This window comes from Taudactylus pleione, unplaced genomic scaffold, assembly GCF_031769625.1.
Source record: "Taudactylus pleione unplaced genomic scaffold, aTauple2 ptg001569l, whole genome shotgun sequence".
In the NCBI taxonomy this organism is placed as follows: domain Eukaryota; kingdom Metazoa; phylum Chordata; class Amphibia; order Anura; family Myobatrachidae; genus Taudactylus; species Taudactylus pleione.
The window spans coordinates 92,702-98,392 of record NW_028285966.1 but is presented as its reverse complement, the minus strand read 5'-3'; the positions used below and the strand labels follow the sequence as shown (position 1 = coordinate 98,392).

The following is a 5,691-nucleotide window of genomic DNA, read 5'->3' as shown; positions in this document are numbered from 1 at the left end:
TGTATAAAAAAGTGATATCGGGTTGCTAGTCATCCAATTTCAACTGCTGTAACTGGTGTTACTATACTGCTGCAAGGTTAACTTACCCCCTTTGTAAATAATTGAATCTACTTCTCAGAATTAACCCAGTTTATCCCAGTATCTGGTATATATTAATACATTTTTTCTTAATCTTCTGGCTAAAAGTCACTGTGAATTTTTAGCTTATTCTCTATATCTTCTTAGGACTGATCACTTGTTTTCAATTTGTAAAGTTCTTTCTATTATTATCTAACACTAGTTGGAAAGCCATGGATGTAGAGTTAGTAAAGTCATAGCTGTTAATTTCCATGTAAGTTTGTGTATTGAGGTAAAATGAAGACAAATGTCTGGTAAATTTCGTCAAATAAAGAATCCTCCTTCCACAGAATAACAAATACTAAACACGTCCCTGGGTGGGCTTGAACCACCAACCTTTCAGATAACAGCCGAACGCGCTAACCAATTGCGCCACAGAGACACATGAAAGTGCTTTCTAACGGATATTATCAGTAAGCGAAGATGAACAAGCAGAACTGAACTTAAACTGCTTAAAAGTTTCTAACTTGGATCATTTCTTACAAATGGACACTATAATATGAACTTGTGCAAAGTAAGAAATAACAGGATTATACCCTGTAAATTGAGAATTTTGTCAGGGTGTGAAAATATCTTAGTCGTGATGGGGGCGAATCAATCCAGTTATAAAAGGGTTGAAATAGGGGGATTTCAGTTAGTCAAAGGATCCAAGTATATGAGAACTTATTTGCAGTGTTATGAAAAATTCTGGTTATGTATTCACAATGATAGATGTGCCAAATTGTATTTATAATAAAGATAGAGAATGGTGGAACTGAGTTTTTTCAATATAAAGCTATATGGCATTTGGTAGCACTCAAAATATGTGTTATAAATTTGTGGGTATACTTAGGAATATCAGAAATATAATGAGATAAAAGGGAATATGACAGGGAGTTGGGCATTAAAATTCCAATGAGAAGGTAAGTAAGACAATGTATCTCTGTCCACAATTTAAGTAAGTTGGGACAGTGCCACCAGATGTGGGACAGTTTCCTCAGCCCCACAAAGTCTCCAACACAATGGTGATAAAGAAGGAAACATTTTATGAAATCATTAAGGTACTAAATACCAACGATAATGGGATTTCACTAAACTTGAGGCTAATGGAAGTTTTTGAGATGTTATTTCTAAATGTAATCCAGTCTGCATTCTCCAGATAAGTTTTTGCAACCCAAATTTGCTGCAATATATCAAGTGAAGAATAACATTCCAGACCAAAATTCTTCAATGTTTTTATTTTCTTCTGATGCCCCAGAGGAATGCGGAGTGACATATAGTTGTCTTGAAAATTACATGCAAACAATTTGGGGTTGATTCAAAGAGCTGATACACCACATTTCCTGTGAGTAACTGACTATAAGCCACACTTATGGTAGCTCCAAACTTGCACCAATTTGTTGTAGCCCCATAATGCTGCATAAAAAAGTGATATTGTGTTACTAGGGGTCCAATTTCAACTGCTGTAACTGGTATTACTAGACATTTGCAAGGTAACTTACCCCCTTTTTAAATAATTGAATCCACTTCTCAGAATTAACCCAGTGGATCCCAGTATCTGGTATATATTAATAAATTTTTCTTATTCTTTTGGCTAAAAGTCACTTTGAATTTTTAGCTTATTCTTTATATCTTCTTAGAACTGATCACTTGTTTTCAATTTGTAAAGTTCTTTCTAGTATTATCTAACACTAGCTGGAAAGCCATGGATGTAGAGTTAGTAAAGTCATAGCTGTTAATTTCCATGTAAGTTTGTGTATTGAGGTAAAATGATGACAAACGCCAGGTAAATTTCGTCAAATATAGAATCCTCCTGCCACATAATAACAAATACTAAACACGTCCCTGGGTGGGCTTGAACCACAAACCTTTCAGGTAACAGCCGAACGCGCTAACCAATTGCGCCACAGAGACACGTGAAAGTGCTTTTTAATGGATATTATCAGTAAGCGAAGATGAACCAGCAGAACTGAACTTAAACTATTTAAAAGTTTCTAACTTTGATCATTTCTTACAAATGGACACTATAATATGAACTTGAGCAAAGTAAGAAATAACAGGATTATACCCTGTAAATTGAGAATTTTGTCAGGGTGTGAAAATATCTTAGTCGTGATGGGGGCGAATCAATCCAGTTATAAAAGGGTTGAAATAGGGGGATTTCAGTTAGTCCAAGGATCCAAGTATATGAGAACTTATTTGCAGTGTTATGAAAAATTCTGGTGATGTATTCACAATGATAGATGTGCCAAATTGTATTTATAATAAAGATAGAGAATGGTGGAACTGAGTTTTTTCAATATAAAGCTATATGGCATTTGGTAGCACTCAAAATATGTGTTATAAATTTGTGGGTATACTTAGGAATATCAGAAATATAATGAGATAAAAGGGAATATGACAGGGAGTTGGGCATTAAAATTCCAATGAGAAGGTAAGTAAGACAATGTATCTCTGTCCACAATGGAAGTTAGTTGGGACAGTGCCACCAGATGTGGGACAGTTTCCTCAGCCCCACAAAGTCTCCAACACAATGGTGATAAAGAAGGAAACATTTTATGAAATCATTAAGGTACTAAATACCAACGATAATGGGATTTCACTAAACTTGAGGCTAATGGAAGTTTTTGAGATGTTATTTCTAAATGTAATCCAGTCCGCATTCTCCAGATAAGATTTTGCAACCAAAATTTGCTGCAATATATCAAGTGAAGAATAACATTCCAGACCAAAATTCTTCACTGTTTTTATTTTCTTCTCATGCCCCAGAGGAATGCGGAGTGACATATAGTTGTCTTGAAAATTACATGCAAACAATTTGGGGTTGATTCAAAGAGCTGATACACCACATTTTGTGTGAGTAACTGACTATAAGCCACACTTATGGTAGCTCCAAACTTGCACCAATTTGTTGTAGCCCCATAATGCTACATAAAAAAGTGATATCGGATTGCTAGGGGTCCAATTTCAACTGCTGAAACTTGTATTACTATACTGTTGCAAGATTAACTTACTCCCTTTTTAAATAATTGAATCAACTTCTCAGAATTAACCCAGTGGATCCCAGTATCTGGTATATATTAATACATTTTTCTTATTCTTCTGGCTAAAAGTCACTGTGAATTTTTAGCTTATTCTCTATATCTTCTTAGGACTGATCACTTGTTTTCAATTTGTAAAGTTCTTTCTAGTATTATCTAACACTAGCTGGAAAGCCATGGATGTAGAGTTAGTAAAGTCATAGCTGTTAATTTCCATGTAAGTTTGTGTATTGAGGTAAAATGAAGACAAATGCCTGGTAAATTTTGTCTAATACCACAAAATAACAAATACTAAACACGTCCCTGGGTGGTCTTGAGCTACCAACCTTTCGGTTAACAGCCGAACGCGCTAACCAATTGCGCCACAGAGACATGTGAAAGTGCTTTCTAATGGATATTATCAGTAAGGGAAGATGAACCAGCAGAACTGAACTTAAACTGGTTAAAAGTTTCTAACTTGGATCATTTCTTACAATATCAAAAATATAATGAGATAAAAGGGAATATGACAGGGAGTTGGGCATTAAAATTCCAATGAGAAGGTAAGTAAGACAATGTATCTCTGTCCACAATGGAAGTAAGTTGGGACAGTGCCACCAGATGTGGGACAGTTTCCTCAGCCCCACAAAGTCTCCAACACAATGGTGATAAAGAAGGAAACATTTTATGAAATCATTAAGGTACTAAATACCAACGATAATGGGATTTCACTAAACTTGAGGCTAACGGATGTTTTTGAGATGTTATCTCTAAATGTAATCCAGTCCAATAGGTGTGAGTGGTGTAAATGCTTTTAACATCGAAGGGGAATTAGCTCAAATGGTATAGTGCTCGCTTAGCATGCGAGAGGTAGTGGGATCGATGCCCGCATTCTCCAGATAATATTTTGGAACCAAAATTTGCGGCAATATATCAAGTGAAGAATAACATTCCTGACCAAAATTCTTCACTGTTTTTATTTTCTTCTGATGCCCCAGAGGAATGCAGAGTTACATATAGTTGTCTTGAAAATTACAAGCAAACAATTTGGGGTTGATTCAAAGAGCTGATACACCACATTTAATGTGAGTAACTGACTATAAGCCACACTTATGGTAGCTCCAAACTTGCACCAATTTGTTGTAGCACCATATGCTGTATAAAAAAGTGATATCGGGTTGCTAGTCGTCCAATTTCAACTGCTGTAACTGGTGTTACTATACTGTTGCAAGGTTAACTTACCCCCTTTGTAAATAATTGAATCAACTTCTCAGAATTAACCCGGTGGATCCCAGTATCTGGTATATATTAATACATTTTTTCTTATTCTTCCGGCTAAAAGTCACTGTGAATTTTTAGCTTATTCTCTATATCTTCTTAGGACTGATCACTTGTTTTCAATTTGTAAAGTTCTTTCTATTATTATCTAACACTAGTTGGAAAGCCATGGATGTAGAGTTAGTAAAGTCATAGCTGTTAATTTCCATGTAAGTTTGTGTATTGAGGTAAAATGAAGACAAATGCCAGGTAAATTTCTTCAAATAAAGAATCCTCCTGCCACAGAATAACAAATACTAAACACGTCCCTGGGTGGGCTTGAACCAAAAACCTTTCAGTTAAAAGCCAAACGCGCTAACCAATTGCGCCACAGAGACACGTGAAAGTGCTCTCTAATGGATATTATCAGTAAGCGAAGATGAACCAGCAGAACTGAACTTAAACTGCTTAAAAGTTTCTAACTTGGATCATTTCTTACAAATGGACACTATAATATGAACTTGTGCAAAGTAAGAAATAACAGGATTATACCCTGTACATTGAGAATTTTGTCAGGGTGTGAAAATATCTTAGTTGTGATGGGGGCGAATCAATCCAGTTATAAAAGGGTTGAAATAGGGGTATTTCAGTTAGTCCAAGGATCCAAATATATGAGAACTTATTTGCAGTGTTATGAAATATTCTGGTGATGTATTCACAATGATAGATGTGCCAAATTGTATTTATAATAAAGATAGAGAATGGTGGAACTGAGTTTTTTCAATATAAAGCTATATGGCATTTGGTAGCACTCAAAATATGTGTTATAAATTTGTGGGTATACTTAGGAATATCAGAAATATAATGAGATATAAGGGAATATGACAAGGAGTTGGGCATTAAAATTCCACTGAGAAGGTAAGTAAGACAATGTATCTCTGTCCACAATGGAAGTTAGTTGGGACAGTGCCACCAGATGTGGGACAGTTTCCTCAGCCCCACAAAGTCTCCAACACAATGGTGATAAAGAAGGAAACATTTTATGAAATCATTAAGGTACTAAATACCAACGATAATGGGATTTCACTAAACTTGAGGCTAATGGAAGTTTTTGAGATGTTATTTCTAAATGTAATCCAGTCCGCATTCTCCAGATAAGATTTTGCAACCAAAATTTGCTGCAATATATCAAGTGAAGAATAACATTCCAGACCAAAATTCTTCACTGTTTTTATTTTCTTCTGATGCCCCAGAGGAATGCGGAGTGACATATAGTTGTCTTGAAAATTACATGCAAACAATTTGGGGTTGATTCAAA

General features: G+C 35.4%; 1 non-coding gene across 1 annotated transcript; it reads right to left on the bottom strand.

The window, feature by feature from the left end:
• Nucleotides 1–425: 425 nt before the first annotated feature.
• Nucleotides 426–499, bottom strand: TRNAN-GUU (transfer RNA asparagine (anticodon GUU)). Its single transcript has one exon. It is a non-coding gene; the product is annotated as a tRNA-Asn (tRNA).
• Between the last annotated feature and the right edge of the window lie 5,192 nt (nt 500–5,691).